The sequence below is a fragment of the Dasypus novemcinctus genome, chromosome 10 (genome assembly GCF_030445035.2).
Source record: "Dasypus novemcinctus isolate mDasNov1 chromosome 10, mDasNov1.1.hap2, whole genome shotgun sequence".
Taxonomy (NCBI): Eukaryota; Metazoa; Chordata; class Mammalia; order Cingulata; family Dasypodidae; genus Dasypus; species Dasypus novemcinctus.
In genome coordinates, this window is record NC_080682.1 from 66,944,612 (window position 1) to 66,964,945 (window position 20,334).

Genomic DNA, 20,334 nt, shown 5'->3' on the forward strand with positions numbered 1-20,334 from the left:
CTTAACGTATGTCCATGTGCATGTGAGATAAAGAAAACAGTCTGATTTTCTCCTGCAACTCAAACTAATCCTGTTTGCCTCACTCTGAGTAATGGATTCTTGTCCTTTGGGGATTAGGGCCCCAAGATCACAGAGTCTGGACCACTCAGTAGTACTGGAAGCTTCAAGACCTTGCCTTCTTTATCTGTACAGAGAAAGTAACAAATAGAATGAAGGTAATTGTTCTGTTGTTTATTAGGAATTGGAATTGAGAAGGAACAGTGGATGGGAAATGCCCTACAGCCAATGTGTTATATTTCAATTCTAGAGGTCTGAATATTGCACTTGCCTCTCTCTGATTCTCAGGAAAACTGATTGGGCTGAGGGTGGCAGCCTTTCATCTCACTCATTAACACATACAATTGGGAGCAGCAGAACCCTCTTCAGAAAACAAACAAACAAACAAACTGGGCTTTATAATCATCCTCCCCTAATGGGAATGGAAATACTTCAAAATCCAGTGTGATGTGTATATGATGTGCATGTGTTGGAGGGGTAATCTCCTCAGAACTGGAGATCAAATGACCCGCATGGCATTTGGAGACCCACAGGTCTGAGAGGAGACAGAGCACAGGGCAGCCTTGCATTTTCCTTTTACCTTAAAATGCCCTTCCTCCTCTCCTTTCCTTTGAAGCCCCATTTCTCCTTCAAAATGCAGTTCAAATACTCTCCTTCACCAGGAAGGCTGATTGCCATTCAGCTGTTCACCCTAAACAATCCCCCAGGTCTTTACTCATGATATGTCTAATCTTTGGCACTATGTTTCTCATTTCTCCCCAAATATTTCTTTTGTCTTTTTCCCTCTCAAACACCAATTACAAGGGAATATTGTCTCTCACATCTCAAATGCTCCATTATATATTTTTCACTGTTTTTTTTTTTTTCTCTTTTTGCTTTAGTTTGGATAATTTCTCTTGAGCTATTTTCCATCTCACTTGTTTTTTTCTGAGGCTGGTCTGCTGGTAAGTGCATTAAGGAGTTCTCTAGGTTCTCTCATTCCCTGTTCAAACTTATACAGTTTTTCTGTGCCTGAGTCTCAGTCTAAGCATTTTTTTTTTCAGCATCACTCCACTTCCTCAATGACAATAACATCTGCCTTCTACTTAGTGCTGGGCCCAGAGAGCATGTGGGTTGATTGTCCTGCCCTCAGCAGATAAAGGAATCCTCCCTTATCTCACTGCAGGATCCTGGGGACAAGCAGGTTGCTTTCCTCATAAGCAGTGGCAGCAGACATCTGCCTCAAATCAGAACAAGGGCTGGTGGGGCAAGATTTCTGCACCTGGTGTCAGTGCTGGATCAGGGCATGGGGGACCCAGATTAGCCTCCAGTGGCAGCTGATTTGACAACTGGTATGATTGTTGGGTTAGGGTGAATCACTTGCCTTTTATAATTATGTGTGTCTTATTTCCCCCAATACACTGTAAGTTCTTTGGTGTAAACTACTATGTTTTTTCATATTTTTGATCCTCTAGGACACATAGACAAACTTTAACATAAATATTTGTTGACTGAAGATTTCAAGAATGCAGTAAGATAGAAAACTTCTCTTTTGATAGATGCCACTTGCTGTATACTTGTTTTTCATCAATAGGGGGTGCTAGTTCTCTCGGCACCTGGGATCAAGTCTGATTTGCCACCAACTGAATACCCTTTAGTGAGTATATTCTCCTCTCTGGGTCTGTGATTCCTCTTTAAGATTATGGAATTGGTCCAGTTGCACATGATTACACTAGCTTAACCTGGGCATGACCTTCAGAGATGGAGAACAGAAACTTGCCCATAAATTTAAACTTCTGATAGTACCCAAAAGGAATAACTTGTGGAAACCAGCAATTTCCTGCTGTAGAAGTAGCTTCCCAATTCAGAATTTCCCATATATTTCACAGTGGTGGTTATCATAACTCAGGAGGGAGAAGTAAGGATTTTGTGGGGAATTTAGCTGTTTCTCTAAATTTTTACATTAAAAAATCTGTAAGTGAATAGAAAAATATTAACCTCTGTTACATCTGCATTATGGTTCTATTATTTTCTGAAATTGAATGTTTCATGTATTTCTAAATAAAAGTTTACTCCAGCATAATTTCCAAAATACAGCTTACAATCACCTCAGAGAGGAAATTTTTCTAAATATATTTTCCCAGTCATCCAGGGGTCTACAAAGCTGAAAGTCTCAAGTCTTGTAGTTTGTGATGAGACAACTTATGATCACATAAAAAAACTGATTGGACTTTGTTGATTGCATAAAAACAAATACTCAACTGTAATCCAAAGAAAATCGGAGTGGATATATCAATGTCATACAAAGTATACCTCAAAGTAAAGAGTATTCTAAATGATAAAGAGGGACATATCGAAAGATAATGGGATCAATTCAATATGGATTATAATAATTTCACATTGATATGAATATAATAAAAGAGCTGAAGTATAGATGAAGAAAAACTGATGTACCTGAAAGGGAAAATAGACAGATACTAAATTTTAGTTGGAGATCACCAAAGTCCTCTCTGTATTGAGATATACAGTGTACAGAAAATCAATATGAATTGGAAAGATTTTTAAAAATTATCAAGCGGCTTTTTTCGGCAAGATGGTGGCTGCGTGAGCTTGCCTGGTAGTGTCTCTGCAAGGGGCGGCTGGGCAGCGTTGAAGGCTCTTTGGGACCGCGCTGTTTCGGGGATTTTTGCTGGTTGGAAGGTGTCTGGACGTCAATTCGGTGGGAAGGTAACAGAGAGGATACATCTAAAATATATAAACGGAGGTCCCAGCTGGCTCGGGAAGTTCCCTCCTTGGGTGGGCGGAGCCGCGGTAGCGGGCGCTCCTGAAGCTCCGGAGCCGCGGCGGCCAGGGTTTTTGTTTTTTTTTTTCCTTTTACTAGAGGCTTTGCGGTGCTGAGAAATTCGCGGATACTGGGCTGGCTGGTGAGGGATTGTTGGGACAAGACTCCTTTGCAGATTGATTTGGGGAGACAGACGGTGTTTTCTTGTGAAGCAGGGGACGTTTTTGGTCGCGGGACAGGGGGGGCAGTGCTTCCGCCTGGAGCCCCATCCCCACAGGTCCGGCTGCCGATCTGCAACGGAATTGGAGTTTGGACAATAAGGGGACACAATTGGGAGACTGTTGTAGGGTGCAGTGAGGGAGGAGGACACGTCTGGAAGCTGATTGGGGGATATTTTGCGAAGTTTGGGATTTCGGATCTTAGAGTCTGTTTTCGGCGTTTCCAGCTGAAGCCCACCCCACCCGGCGGGGCTTGGGATCTGGGTCATTGAACTGGCCGTGGTGTAGAGGCGCCCTCAAGTGGCCGTTGCGAGGGAGCACAGGGAGGGAGCTGTCCAAAGGCTGATACCCCGAGGAGTTAGGTGAATTTCAGGGATCAGAAATTCAATATAAAATTCGCGGATCTGGCTTCCCCCACAGGGCTGGCACCCAGCTACGGGGATCCCTGAGGGCTGTGTTGCACTGTGGGGCTCCTAAGCTTTCTGTGGACCAGATTTGAGCTTGCCAGGTCTGGGTCCCCTGAACTCTGGCGGTCCACACCCCAGACCCACACCTCTTGAGTCTTCAGTGTCTCAGACTTTCCACCCCTGAATCCATCACGCTCTGGGGTCTACCTGGGGTCCTTGAGTGCCCTGGACCTTAACGTTTGCGTTTTATCTTTATTGGTTCATATTGTTTTGTTTTTATTTTCACTTTATCTTATTTTTTACTCTTTTTGACGCCCTGATTGCTAATATTGCATTATCCCCTAGTCTTTTCTCCTAGCGTCTCCCCCAAAGTCCTTTTTTTTTTTATACAGATATTTAGGGGTTTTTTTGGTTGTTGTTTTAGATAGTGTTGCAATTGTGACACGTGTATACCTGTATCTCTCTCCCCCCTATCTGTTCCCCACCGTTTGCCTATCCTCTTTTTCTTTCTTCCTTTCTTCTTGTCTTTCTTTTTTTCTTTATTATAATTAGTGTTTTTTTTTTTTTCGGTTCTCTCTTTCCCTCTTGTCCCTCATTTTCCACTTATTTTATTTTAATTCAAGTACACAATATGTGCTACAGGGAACACCTCACATTTGCTGGGTTTTCCCATCCTCCACTGCCTCATTTCTGTGTGAACTGATTTAGGCTACCTACACTATCCCTCTTCCCCTGCATCTTGATAACCACTATCATCTACTGTCTCTCCTATATTCCACCCCCCACCTCCCATTCTTTGATCCACAAAGTGTCTAACTCTTAATTTCTAATACCTTTGTTCTGTTTTCTGTCTGTTATCCACTCTTGAAACTATTACCTTTCTTTTCTTTTTCCTTCTCTCATGAAAACAATAGCTTTGTAGTTCATACCATATTCCGCCTATATTCAGTCATCTACTTCAGAAAAGATACTCTACCTACAGCTATAACTCTATACAATCTACATGAATCTAACCTCCATCCTCCCAGATCTCATATTCTTGCTTTGTTAACATACATTACCAATACCACTTTACACTTTACCCTTGCTGACACAATTGCCTTTCCCCAACACTAATACTTTCTTCTAAAGTGAACTTAACCAACAACAAGTAACTTGAGTAAGAAGAAAAAAGTGACAAAGAGAAGATATAACACCTATGCAAAAATAACAACTAATTAACCTCCAAAAGCAGACAAAGAAGCTAAGGAACTGATTAAATTCGTCAAAATAAAGAGATGACCAGAAAGCAACAAAAATCTACAAACCAAACCAATAATCAGGAAAACATGACTGAATCCAATCAACAAACCAATAATCACGAAGGGGAGCAAAACTTGGCACAAGCAATGAAAGAACTCAGAACATTTATCACCGACAAATTTGATGCAGTAATGAAAGAGGTTAACAACATGAAGACATCACTTGGAGGGGAAATTGCAGACATACGCAAAAACATAAGAGATATGATGGGAATGAACACCACAGTTCAAGAAATCAAAAATACACTTGCAGCAAATATCAGCAGACTAGAAGAGACAGAGCAGAGAATTAGTGATGTGGAAGACAGTACCTCAGAAATCAAACAGATAGTAGAAGGGGTCAATAAGAAGATAGAAAAAATCCAATTAGGATTTAGGGACCTGAATGACAATGCAAAACGCTCAAACATACGTATTATAGGCATTCCAGAAGGTGAAGAGAAGGGAAAGGGGTCAGAAGGAGTGTTGCAGGAAATAATGGCTGAAAACTTCCCAAATCTACTGAAAGAGACAGATGTACATATCCAAGAAGCACAGCGCACTCCACAAGTCATAAACCCCAACAGGCCCACCCCAAGACATATACTTATCAAATTATCCAAGGCTCAAGACAAAGAGAAAATCCTAAAAGCAGCAAGAGAAAAGAAAACCATCACATACAAGGGAAGCTCAATTAGATTAATTGCTGATTTCTATTCTGAAACCATGGAGGCAAGAAGACAGTGGTATGATATAGTCAAGGTACTAAAGGAAAAAAACTTCCAACCAAGAATACTCTATCCAGCTAAGCTAGCATTCAAACATGATGGAGAGTTCAAAATATTCACAGACAAACAGAAACTGAAAGAGTATACCAACAAGAAACCTCCCCTTCAAGAAATTCTAAAGGGAGTTCTGCAGGAAGAAAGGAAAAAACAGGAAAGGCAAAGTTGGAGGAGAGTATAAGACCAACAACAACAACAAAAAAGACCAAAAAAATATACAAACAAAATATGACAAACACAAATCCAATCAAAATATGGCTAACACAAATAATTCCTTGATAGTAATAACACTGAATGTCAACGGATTAAACTCACCCATCAAAAGATTCATACTGGGACATTGGATAAGGAAATATAACCCATCCATATGCTGTCTACAAGAGACACATCTTAGACCCAGAGACGCATGGAGATTGAAAGTGAATGGCTGGAAAACAATCATACAAGCTAACAATAACCAAAAAAAGGCAGGAGTAGCTATATTAATATCAGACAAAATAGACTTTAAATGTGAAACAATTGTGAGAGACAAAGAAGGATACTACATTTTAGTGAAAGGGAAAATCTGTCAAGAAGATCGAACAATCATAAATATCTATGCCCCTAACAAGGGTGCCTCTAAATACGTGAGGCAAACGCTGGAAAAACTAAGTGAAAGAATAGATACATCTACAATTATAATGGGGGATTTTAATACACCACTATCAACTCTGGACAAAACATCTCAAAAGAGAATCACCAAAGAAACAAAACATCTGAATAGTATATTAGAGGAGCTGGATCTAATAGACATATATAGATCGCTACACCCAAACACAGCAGGATATACATTTTTCTCAAGCGCACATGGATCATTCTCCAAGATAGATCATATGCTAGGCCATAAAGAAAGGCTGAACGAATTCAGAAAGATTGAAATCATACAAAACATTATCTCTGACCACAGTGGAGTCAAGCTGGAGATTTGCAAGGGACAGAAGCCCAGATTTCACACCACGATTTGGAAATTAAACAGCACACTCTTAGAAAAACAGTGGGTCAAAGAGGAAATCTCAAAAGAAATCAATGACTACCTTGAAACAAATGATAATGATAACACAACATACCAAAATTTATGGGATGCAGCAAAAGCAGTACTGAGAGGGAAGTTTATAGCCATAAATTCATATATCAAAAAAGAAGAAAGAGCAAAAATCGAAGAACTAACTGCACATTTGAAGGAATTAGAAAAACAACAACAAAGTAACCCAACAGGAAGAAGAAGGAAGGAAATAACAAAGATAAGAGCAGAACTAAATGAAATAGAAAATAAGAAAGCACTTGAACAGATAAACAAGACCAAGAGCTGGTTTTTTGAGAAGATTAACAAAATTGACAAACCTTTAGTGAGACTAACAAAGAAAAAAAGAGAGAAGATGCAAATACACAAAATAAGAAATGAGAAAGGCAATATCAACACTGACCCCACAGAAATAAAGACTATCATAAGAGGATATTTTGAAAAACTATATTCCAACAAAAATGACAATCTAGAGGAAATGGACAAATTCCTAGAAACACATAAGCAGCCCATATTGACGAAAGAAGAAATTGATGATCTTAACAAACCAATCACAAGCAGAGAGATAGAATCAGTTATCAAAAATCTCCCAACTAAGAAGAGCCCAGGGCCAGATGGCTTCACAGGTGAATTCTACAAAACATTCCGGAAAGAACTGACACCAATCCTGCTGAATCTATTCCAAAACATCGAAACGGAAAGAACATTACCCAACTCCTTCTATGATGCCAACATTACCCTAGTACCAAAGCCAAACAAAGACATCACAAGAAAGGAAAATTACTGACCAATTTCTCTGATGAACCTAGACGCAAAATACTTAACAAAATACTTGCTAATCTTATTCAACAATACATTAAACGTATTATACACCACGACCAAGTGGGATTCATCCCAGGTATGCAAGGATGGTTCAACATAAGAAAATCAATCAACGTAATACACCATATAAACAGATTGAAGGAAAAAAATCACATGATTATATCTATTGATGCAGAAAAAGCATTTGACAAAATACAGCACCCTTTCTTGATAAAAACACTCCAAAAGATTGGAATACAAGGGAATTTTTTGAACATGATAAAGAGTATATATGAAAAACCTAAAGCCAATATTGTTTACAATGGAGAAATCCTAGACTCCTTCCCTCTAAACTCAGGAACAAGACAAGGATGCCCACTGTCTCTGCTCCTATTTAACATTGTCTTAGAAGTACTTGCACGATCACTGAGGCAAGAACCAGAAATAAAAGGCATTCAAATTGGAAAGGAAGAAGTCAAAATTTCATTATTTGCAGATGACATAATCCTATACATAGAAAACCCTGAGAGATCTACAACGAAGATTCTAGAACACATAAATGAGTTTAGTAAAGTCGCAGGTTATAAGATCAATGCGCAAAAATCAGTAGCATTTCTGTACACCAATAATGAGCAAGATCAGGAGGAAATCAAGAAACAAATACCATTCACAATAGTAAATAAAAAAATCAAATACTTAGGAATAAATTTAACTAAAGAGGTAAAGAACTTATACAACGAGAATTATACAAGATTGTCCAAGGAAATCAAAGAAGACCTAAATAAATGGAAGACTATTCCTTGTTCATGGATAGGAAGACTGAACATTATTAAGATGTCTATCCTACCAAAACTGATCTACACATTCAATGCAATCCCAATAAAAATCAACACAGCATTCTTTAAGGAATTAGAAAAACTCACTATGAAATTTATTTGGAAAGGAAAGAGACCCCGAATAGCCAAAGACATACTGAAAAAGAAAAACCAAATTGGAGGAATCACACTACCTGACTTCAAAACATACTATAAAGCTACGATGGTGAAAACAGCATGGTATTGGCATAAGGAAAGACACATAGACCAATGGAATCGAATTGAAAGCTCTGATATAGAACCTCACATATATAGCCACATAATATTTGATAAAGCCACCAAACCCTCTCAATTGGGAGACAGTGGCCTATTCAACAAATGGTGTCTGGAGAACTGGATAGCCATATGTAGAAAAATGAAAGAGGATTACCATCTCACACCTTATACAAAGATCAACTCAAGATGGATCAAAGACCTAAATATAAGAGCCAAGACCATAAAAACCTTAGAAAGCAGTGTAGGGAAACATCTACAGGACCTTGTAATAGGAAATGGATTTATGAATATCTCACCAAAAGCACGAGCAGCAAAAGAACTAATAGATAAATGGGACTTCCTCAAAATTAAAGCCTTCTGCACCTCAAAGGAGTTTGTCAAGAAAGTAAAAAGGGAGCCCACACAGTGGGAGAAAATATTTGGCAATCATATGTCTGATAAGAAACTTATAACTTGCATATATAAAGAACTCCTATATCTTGAAAATAAAAAGATAAACAACCCATTTAAAAAATGGGAAAAAGACTTAAACAGACACTTCTCCGAAGAAGAAATACAAATGGCAAGAAAGCACATGAAAAAATGTTCCAAATCTCTAGCTATCAGGGAAATGCAAATCAAAACTACAATGAGATACCATCTTACACCCATAAGATTGGCAGCTATGAAAAAAAACAGAAGAATACAAGTGCTGGAGAGGATGTGAAGGAAGGGGAACACTCATCCACTGCTGGTGGGAATGCAGAAGGATCCAACCATTTTGGAGGACAGTATGGCGGTTTCTCAAAAAACTAGCCATAGATTTGCCATATGACCCAGCAATACCACTGCTGGGTATATACCCAGCAGAACTGAAAACAAGGACACAAACCGATATATGTACACCAATGTTCATAGCAGCATTGTTCACTATTGCCAAAAGTTGGAATCAACCCAAATGCCCATCAACAGATGAGTGGATCAATAAAATGTGGTATATACACACAATGGAATACTACTCGGCTGTAAGAACAAACACACTACAAACACATGTGATAACATGGATGAATCTTGAGAACCTTATGTTGAGTGAAGCAACCCAGACATTGAAGGACAAATACTACATGACCTCAATGATATGAAATAAACAAGCTGCCCTAGATAGCAAGAGACTGAACGATAGGCTTACAGGAAATCGGAGGGTGGAGGAAGGATATGAGCCGATGTCTGCAGGGGTGGAACTTAAGACGAGATGGTGGTAAGTATGAACACAAAGAAGAGATAAAATGGGGGCAAGGGGTTGCCTTTGGTTGGGGCTTTACGGGTTTGAGGGTGGCTGGGGAGGGACGGTTGGGTAATGTTGCCCAAAAGTGGGGGGAGGGAGGGGTAGCATATGAACACCGGAGAGGGTTAGGAGGTGGTGGAGAGTAAAATGCCGAGAAAATAATATCAAAATATAATAAAGAGGGTTACCTGTTTAGAATGCTCGGAGGGGAGGGTCTGATGCAGGACGGGCTCCTGGGGAATGTCTAAATGCTCATTCTGCCAGAGTGGGTGACACCATGGGGTAGAAACCCAAGTAGTGAGAGTGGGGTTGGACCCACATCCTGGGGAGGACTAATGCCACCAAATAGAGGGAACTCTATCCCTCGAGAGAAAGGGTGGCTCCCAGGGCATTGGGGCAGATGAGCAAGTTAGGCCCTAAACACTATTCCATCTATCTCTGGAAGTGGCCCCTCAGGAAACGGAGGTTGGCTGTCACTGTGGGCACCAAGGTGGAAGGGAAAATGGACGTTAAATGTGTGGAACCAAAGTAAATGGGGGGCAAGGGAGGAGTTTCTTGAGAGTACACAAGGATGGATATAAAACATGTAATATTACACCATAACATATAGGAGACGACAGACTGATAATGTAAACCATAATGTAAAACATAGGAGAACTAAAAATGTAAAGAACTGTGTATCCTAAAGTATGCACCATAATGTAAGCACAGATATTACCATGTTAGAAAGCTAATATCTCAGACTCTGTACATCACCTTAAGTAAATATGATGTGAATAGGGTGTAAGAGTATCGCTGTGGAAGGAAAAAGGTGTTGTGGTGGATGTATGGGAGTGCTGTATATTATATATATGCATTGCTGTGGTCTAGGACTCCTACGAAGAAATGCTGAATAATTAGGGGGGGGGGGAAAAAGGATAGGATGTGGAATTTTTTCAAGTCAACATTCTTTATCTAAGTTCTTTATCTAACTTTATCCAAGTTCTTTATCTATCCTTTAAACCCATCGCTATATGCCATTCCCTAGTAAGGGACCATGACATTATATTGGGCTTCAAATTTCGGGGAGTTCTGGATCACAGAGTGTTTCAACAATGGCAATGGAGGGATACTGGTATGGGATACCAATGACAGGTGATATATAGCTGACAGAACATATGTCCAGGGTGCATGGTAATGATTGGATATACTCATAGTGGCAACAATTAAAAACCCAGCAGGGGGGGTACTGGGTTCCTGTCCAGTGGTGCTCTGTCGTGGTCCCTAGGGGAGCAGCGATAGTCTCCCAGGTACAGCGGCGGGGACCGGGAGGGAGTGAGGGTTCAACAGTGAGCCCCTGATGCTAATGACTATGCTTGTGAGCTGATAAACCTAAAATAAGAACAAGGCCTAGAGCAACATTGTGCCTGGGAATTTCCTCCTGTCAGCCTTCATGTTACTCAAATGTGGCCAGGCTCGAAGCCAAACTCAGCATGTAAATGTAATGCCTTCCCTCCAGCGTGGGACATGACACCCGGGGATGAGCCTCCCTGGCAACGAGGGACCACTATCAAATACCAACTGATGATGCAACTGGAAAAGGACCTTATATGGAAGGTTCAATGCGGATCAGCAGAATATCCATGTCTACATAAAACAACATGACTTTAAAATGCTGTTTGACCTAAAGTAAGGGGGAAATGGAAAGGAGAAATGAGTTTATATGGCTACGAGTTTCTAAAAAAGAGTCTGGAGGCTGGCAGAAGGATTGCCCTCATGCACAACTGAGCAGAGTCAGAGAGACAGATAAAGCAGATACAACCCCCAGGTATTGGTTCCTATGAAGGCTAAAGAGACCCATGAGAGTTATGGTCATGGCCGATGGGGTTTACTACCAGGGCAGATGGCCCCTCTCTGGAAATGGTGTTTATGTGTGATGAATCTGGACTCAGATGGGATCTCCCTTCATAAGACTTTCATACTAATCTGCTGGAGGTGCAGTTAACGTTGGGGTTTAAGATATAGTTAGGGGATTTGAATCTCTGGACTGATAATGTGATAGCCAGGTCCTGAGCCTCAACAGACTCCAGCACCTACAATCTGATTTATTGGACTTACCACACTCAGCTAAGATGGAGTTGAAGAAGGACAATCACCACACCATGGAGCCTAGAGTGATTACAACTGAAAATGGGAGGATGGCAGCCAGCATCCATGTGGAATCTGAGCCTCCTCTTGACATAGAGGTGCAATGGACACAACCAATCCAATGCCCACATAGAAGAGGTGGCATTGGATTGGGAAAAGTGGACATGGTGGACGATGGGTATGGGGAAGGGCAGGAAGAGATGAGAGGTGGGGGCGTATTTGGGACGTGGAGCTGCCCTGGATGGCGCCTCGGGGGTGATCACCGGACATCGTGGATCCTCACAGGGCCCACTGGATGGAATGGAGGAGAGTATGGGCCATGATGTGGACCATTGTCTATGAGGTGCAGAGGTGCCCAAAGATGTACTTACCAAATCCAATGGATGTGTCATGATGATGGGAACGAGTGTTGTTGGGGGGGGGAGAGGGGGGGTTGGGGGGTGGGGTTGAATGGGACCTCACATATATATTTTTAATGTAATATTATTACAAAGTCAATAAAAAAAAAATTATCAGGCAAATTCACCTGATTAAAAATTATAGAACACACCATGCAAATATAATAGAATACACATTCTTTACAAATGCACATGGTGCATTCACCAAAATGAAATATATATTGGGCTATACAACAAATCTCAACAAATTTAAAAGGATTTTAATCACATAAAGTGCATTTTCTGTTAAATTAGAGAAAACAAACAGAACCATGTTTTTCTATGTTATGATTTCAATTCTTCCTTTGTGTTTTTTATATAGTTCCAATTGTAAAATATTGATGCATAACTGCCCTGCCCCAAAATGAGCTACAAACACAGCAGAGAGGATTCCCATGCAATGTATTTTTCCCAATCATGCTAGGGCTCTGTACCATTGTTTTGTAGTAGTAGGATTACATTTTATAAAATAATCATTCAATAAATAAATCTGTTTTATGTTGTCTCACTAAATTTTCTGAGACGTATAATGTAACATTAAGGTGGCATCCAAGATATTTATCGTGTTGGAAAGATTTTAGAAAGTGCTAGTCAAGCTTAGTAGATTTTCTTTTATAAAGAGACAGCCTAGTTTTCAAGTTGTCCAAAAATGTTTACAAACCATTAGTAATCCGTGATTTTCTTGAAGAGCTCCAAGGAAATGTTTCTTTACATGTAATTTATTCTGTTTCTGAAAATTCTTCTGGCAAATCTTTATATTGTGCTACATTTGAGGGAGTCACTACTGGATTGTGGTCCATTTTAGCAAAAGAATTTTGCACACATTGTATATCCTGATTACTTGTAAATTACAGAAATATTTGATACCTAGTGCTTAGCAGGAGCTCAAACAATACTGAATCATTTGCATCCAATTTCTTATAGTCTTTTCTTTTGCCCTGTGGGCAAGAATACTTAATAGGCATTTTCTAACTATGTGATTGAACAAGTGGGTGATGAACACTCACAAAAATTAGAGGCAGAAGTTTAAGATCAATAATTCCAGAAAGCAGGAATGGTCAATTTACATAAAGATAGGTCTTAAGAGATATGATAGGGTCATTCATATTAGATTTCTAACACAGATTTCCTGTCCAAAAACGTCTATTATCTGACAAGGGAAGTTATTAAATTGATTTCATCGTGGCAGCTTTGTTCATGTCCCTGCCTGACTTCAAACATGACATTGAGGAATTTAAGGGAGAGAAGGGAGAGAAGGGTCATTTTTGTAGCTATCCATTCAGGCAGAACTTTCTTAAGTTGGGATATTCTCAAGTTTATCACATTCCAAGGTATATTTTCAAGTTTATAATTTTGAAAAAGTAATTCCTTAGATTATTACAATTATGCTGAAATTCAGTGGCCCCAAAACATGGCAACAGATACAAAGTGAGTGTTTTAAAACAAAAATGCTAGTTTATTAAGTACAACTAATTAATTGAACACAAATGAAAGGATAGTATTCTGTTCCAGACAAAGAAACAGACTTTTTTCCTCTTTTGAGCAAGCTGCCGGCCTCACTCCTCACTCCCCGTGTCTGTTCCTCTCTCATCCTGACTACTAATCTTGCTGCTATGAGACTGCAGATTGAAACAACTTGAAGGTGGGGAAAAGGGAAGAGGACATCTTGAGACCCTAATTATTATAAATGTCAGGCTGGTCCCCAACCTCCCCGCTCCTCACCTGGGCTACCCAGGTACTTGAAAGACCACTCTCACCTAGCCATTAAAGACTCCAGGTGCCCTCATTACCACAAAGGAAATCATTCTGAACCACGTGATCCTAATGCAACCTCAGTAAATCCATCACCCAGTCACCCATTTCAGTAGAACCAAACCACCCTAACTCACCTCAGCCAACCAGGCACCCATCCCAGGGGTCAACCGCCTTAACTATCTTCCAGGGCTTTTCCTCACCCACTCTAAGCCCTAAAGTTAACTGTCCTTGGTTTAAATGGAGTTGAGTTTTCTGCTCTTTCCCCTGCTACAGTATTTACTGAGTTAAGTCCTCTTTGCCTGGCAGTTTTTCGTTTGACACCTCCAATTGAAGCAACCGAAAAACAGACAAAATATGAAACAATGGTTTTTAAGACACTAGACACAGTCAATGAAGGACAGTGATCCCTGAGAAATGGGAAACAAATTAGATAAACTCCAAAATCGCTTCAATTTACTGTCTTGAGAAATTTTCAGGCTAAGGTGAAAGGAGGGGGAATTTAGGTTGTCGGTGGACTCCCTGAATTGAGAAAATGGATTTGAGAGTCCAGATAGGAGCAAAACAAAGGTCTGTCAAAAGGCATATGGAAGCTTTTCAGGGTAATATGTATGTTGATTGTGGTGATGTTTTCATTGTTGTTGTATACATGTCAAAATATATTAAATTGTACAATTATATGTCCACAATTTACTGTATATAAAAAAAAATCCTCAATAAAGATGTTAACAAAAATTAAATGATATTCAATTTTAAAAGTGACTGAAATGACATTGACTATGAACTCTCCTTTCTCAGTATTGAAGAAACTGAGAAGCACAATTGGTAAACACATGGTTATTTTATGTACATGACACAAAGAAAATAGGTAGTATTGGAATCCTAGTGTACTTCAAAAGCTACATGAAATATGCCTACTCTATATCTTAGCATTAGTACTCTATATAGTCCTATCTAGACCCTAAACTGTTTCTCTTCTAATAAAATATCAAGCACACAAACCATGGCATACAATTTAATAAAATGAGCCTAGGTATAGCTACTGGTTATTATTGATCTATTGTCATTTGTGTTATGTAACTGATTACTTTTTTGTTATAGTTTTACATATGCAGGTATCATCTTGTCTTCTCATGTTTATAACCAATTTAACATATTTAGGTATTACATATCTCATCATAATTACATATTATTTTATGGATAGCTGCTCTCTTCATGTTTAATTTATAGTGATTAGCTTTATAATTCAGTTGTGATTCTTGATCACTTTGTCCCATGATGCTAAAAGAAGAATTTGTGTTTAAATTGCAACCAAGAAATATTCTTTTTATAGTTTGGACACTTTGACTTGGCTCAGGCATTTTGCTGCCTTGCTTGTGCTGTGAGCAACAATAGAGCCTTAGCCCCAAGTGGACTGCTGAGAAATAATGAGACACTTATTTAAAATCCTTTCTTCAATATATAACATAAATCACAATTTTGTCTAAGTTTAGATGAAATTATCCATTAAAAGAAAAATAAAGTTATAGGACAGTTAGAATTGAAACAGATAACCTAAGCTGTCATCACCCAGCAACGAGGTGATATATATGTATGTATCAGGCAACAATGTGGATTTTATTGTGAAAGCAAGAAGTCATTGAAGCATTTTAAATTTGCAGGCTAGAATGCATGTTTTTGCAGCATTGTTGAGTAGGTGTTTACCATGATGAGATGAAAGGGAGGAACCCCCAATCACTCTAACGAGGGAGACCTCAGATCTGTGGGAGAACGCTGACAAGTGAGAAATTGCCAGAAACTCTGCCGCAAATGATTTAATAACACTATTGGAGTAGTGCAATTCTATCATAATCTCATGCCTTCAGTAAAATATGTTACCTGCAAATCTTTAGAACAGATGAGTTTTAGGGAGTCTTTAGAGGAAACAAACATTTGCACTGATATTGGGCAGAGAGAAGAGAAATTATCTAGCAAATGAGAAAATTAATTCCCAAAATTCTAAAGGAACCAGATAACGGTGAGATGTGAACAAGGGATGCAAGTTGGAAATTTGTAGAAATCTTGTTACGGACCTGGAATTACAATCAAATATGGAACTAGCTTTCCACAATTTTTTTTTATCTAAATAATAAAGGAAAGGGTGATCTCAACAGGTTGGAGTACTTGAGCACAAGAAAACGGGCCAGGTAAACCTAAATTTTAAGAATTCAGAGACTGTCCATAAAAACCGCACAAACTGACCTTCTCTATATTCAAATGAGTATATAAAATTTGGTAATCAGAAGGAGTGGGTTCTACTTTTGTTTTATGCAGGGTAGAGAGTGAACACTGTCCCCCACTACCACAAATTATGCACTCGAGTTTCCCACATTTGGGGAAATTGCAGGGGTCAGCACATATGGAGTGAAATGGATATGCCTCGCCCTGAGAAAACCACCTTCCCTGCCAGGTGAATGTCTAATTTTGTTTCTTTTATTAGCTCAGTGTGGACTTGGCAATGATTTAGAATCTCTGAGCCTATTTTCCAAATTTGTACTATTAGTTCATCAAAAATTCCTTACATTAAAAATGATGTATTATTATTTCCTCCACCTTCAACTAATTGTAGAATTTGTATCCAGAACTTACCTTGGTTTTCATGGAATAAATGATAGAGAAGCCATGACCCAGACCTTGAGAATTTGAACAGTTCATAAAGAAAGAAAAAATACTAATAGTGACTACTTATTAGTACCTATTTTAGCAACTTAAAATTGTCCATATAAATTTCCAGATTGGTTTTTGTTATTCTTATTTTATAGAAGAGAAAAATTAACTCTAATAGGGTATACTCAAGAGATGATCAAGGAAATAGCTTAGACTGTGTACCATAGGAAGGGATTAAAAGGACTTCTGAGCCATAGATTACAGGAAAAAATAAGCTTGCCCCAAGAGTCACTTGGTATTTTGATTACTCTGTTAAGGCCAGAGGAACTTCTATTCCCAGGAGCCCATGATTGCCTTCTTGATGTTTCTCAGCATTTTCTTTCTAAGGAAACAGCTTGAAACAGTGTGACAGCAACTCTTATGGGAATTTTATGCAGGCTTTGCAAAAATCTAAAATGTTATGCCAGTTAGCTTCTCAGGTGTCCTGGGACTGTTCCCGAAGGTTTGTCTGTATATCTGCTTGCCTCAATCAATACTCTATTAGGAGCAACAATTTTGTAGCAGTCAGCCATGAAATGGTATGACCAGCTATTCCATCCTGTTGCTTCATTAAAGGACAAGGAGCCCTGATGTAATGTTATCTGAAAACTGTAGACAGTAAGTCCATTTAATGAGCTTGAATGAAACCGATTCTGTCTGATATTAAATTTAACAAAAAGCAATTCCGACCATCAGTAGTAGATTATCTGGGGTCTTTTACTGGGTTATTTGAATTTTTTCCAAGGAGCTTTAGGCACTATTAAATGCATTGCTGACTTTTTTAAATAACATCAAATGATTCACAATTCAAAATTTGATATGCATAAGCAGCTTAGATCAGCTCTCAGAAGCTAGGCAGATTATTGCTAAATCAGCTTAGTGAGAGATTCACAAAAAGTTGCCTTTGCCTCTATGAGAAATGCAACATTGAGTTTTACATGGTTCAGAGAGTTATGAAAGCTAACGCTTTGATTGCAAGACAATATTACAAATATACTAAATATTTAATATTATTATAATAAAACCACAGCCATGGATAAAATGGTTTATTGCTCATTGAAGATAAGACTATTACTGAAACTTCATAAATTAGATTTTAAAACAAACAAAACATATTTTTATGCTGCTTCCCTATCCCCACCTTAGCATGAATTATTACCGATAATAATATTACCAACAATAATATTGGTAATATTGTCGGTTTCATCACAATGTGATATGTTTTTTTCCTTTGTCATTCTTTTTTCTTTATTGAGAAGTTGTGGATTTACAGTACAATCATGCATAAAATATTTTTTATATTAGTTCAGTGTGGACTTGGCAAATGATTTAGAATCTCTGAGCTTATTTTCCATGTTTTTACTATTAGTTCATCAAAAATTCCTTACATTAAGAAAGATGTATTATTTACTCCACTTATTTCAACTAATTATAGAAAAATATTTTAGAGATTGTTTCTGCCTTCAGAATAGTAAAAAATTAGACAAGCTTGGAGGAAGGAGAATTATAGACATGTATCTAGAGCTTAGAAAAGCCTGGGATCATGACCATTCCAGTGTCAAACTCAATGTGATGTTGGAATGAGTGGCAATCTCTACAGATAATTTGTTTGACTTGGAATGAATCACATCAGAGGCAATCTATATATACTATTCTAGAGGGATCTTATCTCCAGTGTACAGGGAAAGTATATTTATACCTGTTGTTCCAGCTTAATTAGTGATAGATCCTGATTTCACTTTGGAAAGTGTTCTGATGTGAACCATAAATTATATATTGTATATAGTAACATAATTACAATTTATTCATGAACAACTGAGTAACAACAACTAGCAAAAGTCTCCAGAGAGATATATGTGACTACAGACTTTGTGTCTCATAGATGAGGAAGAATATCTAAAAATTTCTCTGTTCCTCTAAGAAGAAAATGGAAATGGCCAAAAGTACAATATTGAACAGAAAGCAAACTGAAGAGAGGTCAAGGAAAACTTAGAGGGTGTGGACTTTCTAAACAGGCACCAGAGAGGGGTACCACAAAGGCTGTAGGGAACTGACAAGATAAATAACATCACAGCAGAAGTCAATGGGAACAGGGGAACAGGAAACAATATGTACAACTAAATCTAGTGAATAGAATTTGTAACAGGAGAGACTGGATTTTGCAAAGCTGGCCATCCTTTCCTGCAGTTGCTCTTTGCAAATAGACTCTCTCTGCTTCTCAATACACAGAACCCACAAGTCTTCATTTCCCCAATTTCGGTCATAAGGTATCAATGAATCCCATTTCAAATTTCTCTGACAACTGTGCAGATACTCCAAAAGATATCTACTGCAGCTCTGTGCAGGGTTGGATACATGAATTATAGTATTCACTCCATAAACCTTACAGAATAAGCCAGTTAGAAAGTTGAAACACAAATCAATTATATGGTTTGCACAGAGTGGTAGGCAGAATTCCCAAGGATCCATACCCTTGCGTAATACCCTACCATTGCGTATAGGTGAGAGTTGTGCCTATGAGGGTATATCGTTCCTGTGATTGTCATGTCATTTAGCAATGGGAATTTTTCCAATGGAATTTAGGTCCCTTAATCAGTTAAATAAATCAAATAGGAAATTATCTAGTGGCCCTGACCTAATCAGATAAGCTCTTAAACAAGAACCTAGAGGTCAGAGAGGAAAGAAGTTAGTGGCACTCTCTCCCGTTGGTCTTGAAGAGTCTGCATGAGTTCTACAGCAGCAAGGAAATGAATTTTGCCTGCAAACACATGAATTTGGGAGCGGTCCCCCAGCTTTGACTGTGAACTCAGCCCTGACTGATATTTTAATTTCAGCCTCGTGAGGCCTTGAACAGAGAACTGTTAGGCTGTGACTTCTGATCTGTACAAACTATGAGATAGCAAATGGGGTGCTGTCATAAGCTGCTAATTTTGTGGTAATTTGTTATACAAAATAGAAAATAACACAATCAGGCTCACAAAACTGAGAAGTCTAATATTTGCATCTGGTCTATCCAGATGCAATAAGACTTTATTGCAGTCTTATTAAGACTTTAAAGTCCTATTAAATCATTGGAGACCTCCTAAAAAAGACATGGGACCCTCCAGTTTGCTATCTATGTGTTTGTGTGTGTGAGAGAGAGAAAGAGGGAGATTAAAAGAGAAATACAAGGAAAGAAAGAAAAGGAATTCCATGTAAAAAGTGTGCCCCTTAACGCATTATCTTTAGTCTACTTAATGTTTTATGTAGAGAAAACAGAAATTAATTGGAAGGAACCACATATCAGAGTACATGCCAAAGAATTGGCAATAATGCTCTTTGAAATATATTTATATGTGTTCCAAAATATGCAGTTAATTAAAGTAGTCATGATTGTCTACTAAGGGAACATGATACAGCTTTATATTAAAATATTTTAAAGGGCCATTAAGCTAAGCTTGACTGTGGAATAGCATAGCCTGCTTATCTATAGTTTCAAATAAGCAAAAACTTTGTGAATTAGCTAAGGGAAGACACGCTATGATTAGTATATGAATCCATAAGATATCAAAATTTCTTTATAAAGAAGATATGGATATTTGAATATGCTTGATGTGGGGGTAGGGTAGG

At 38.5% G+C, this 20,334-nt stretch overlaps 1 pseudogene; it reads right to left on the reverse strand.

Annotated features, from left to right (window-relative positions):
- Window positions 1-16,350: 16,350 nt before the first annotated feature.
- Window positions 16,351-16,497, reverse strand: LOC111766954 (U1 spliceosomal RNA; annotated as a pseudogene).
- Window positions 16,498-20,334: the final 3,837 nt, after the last annotated feature.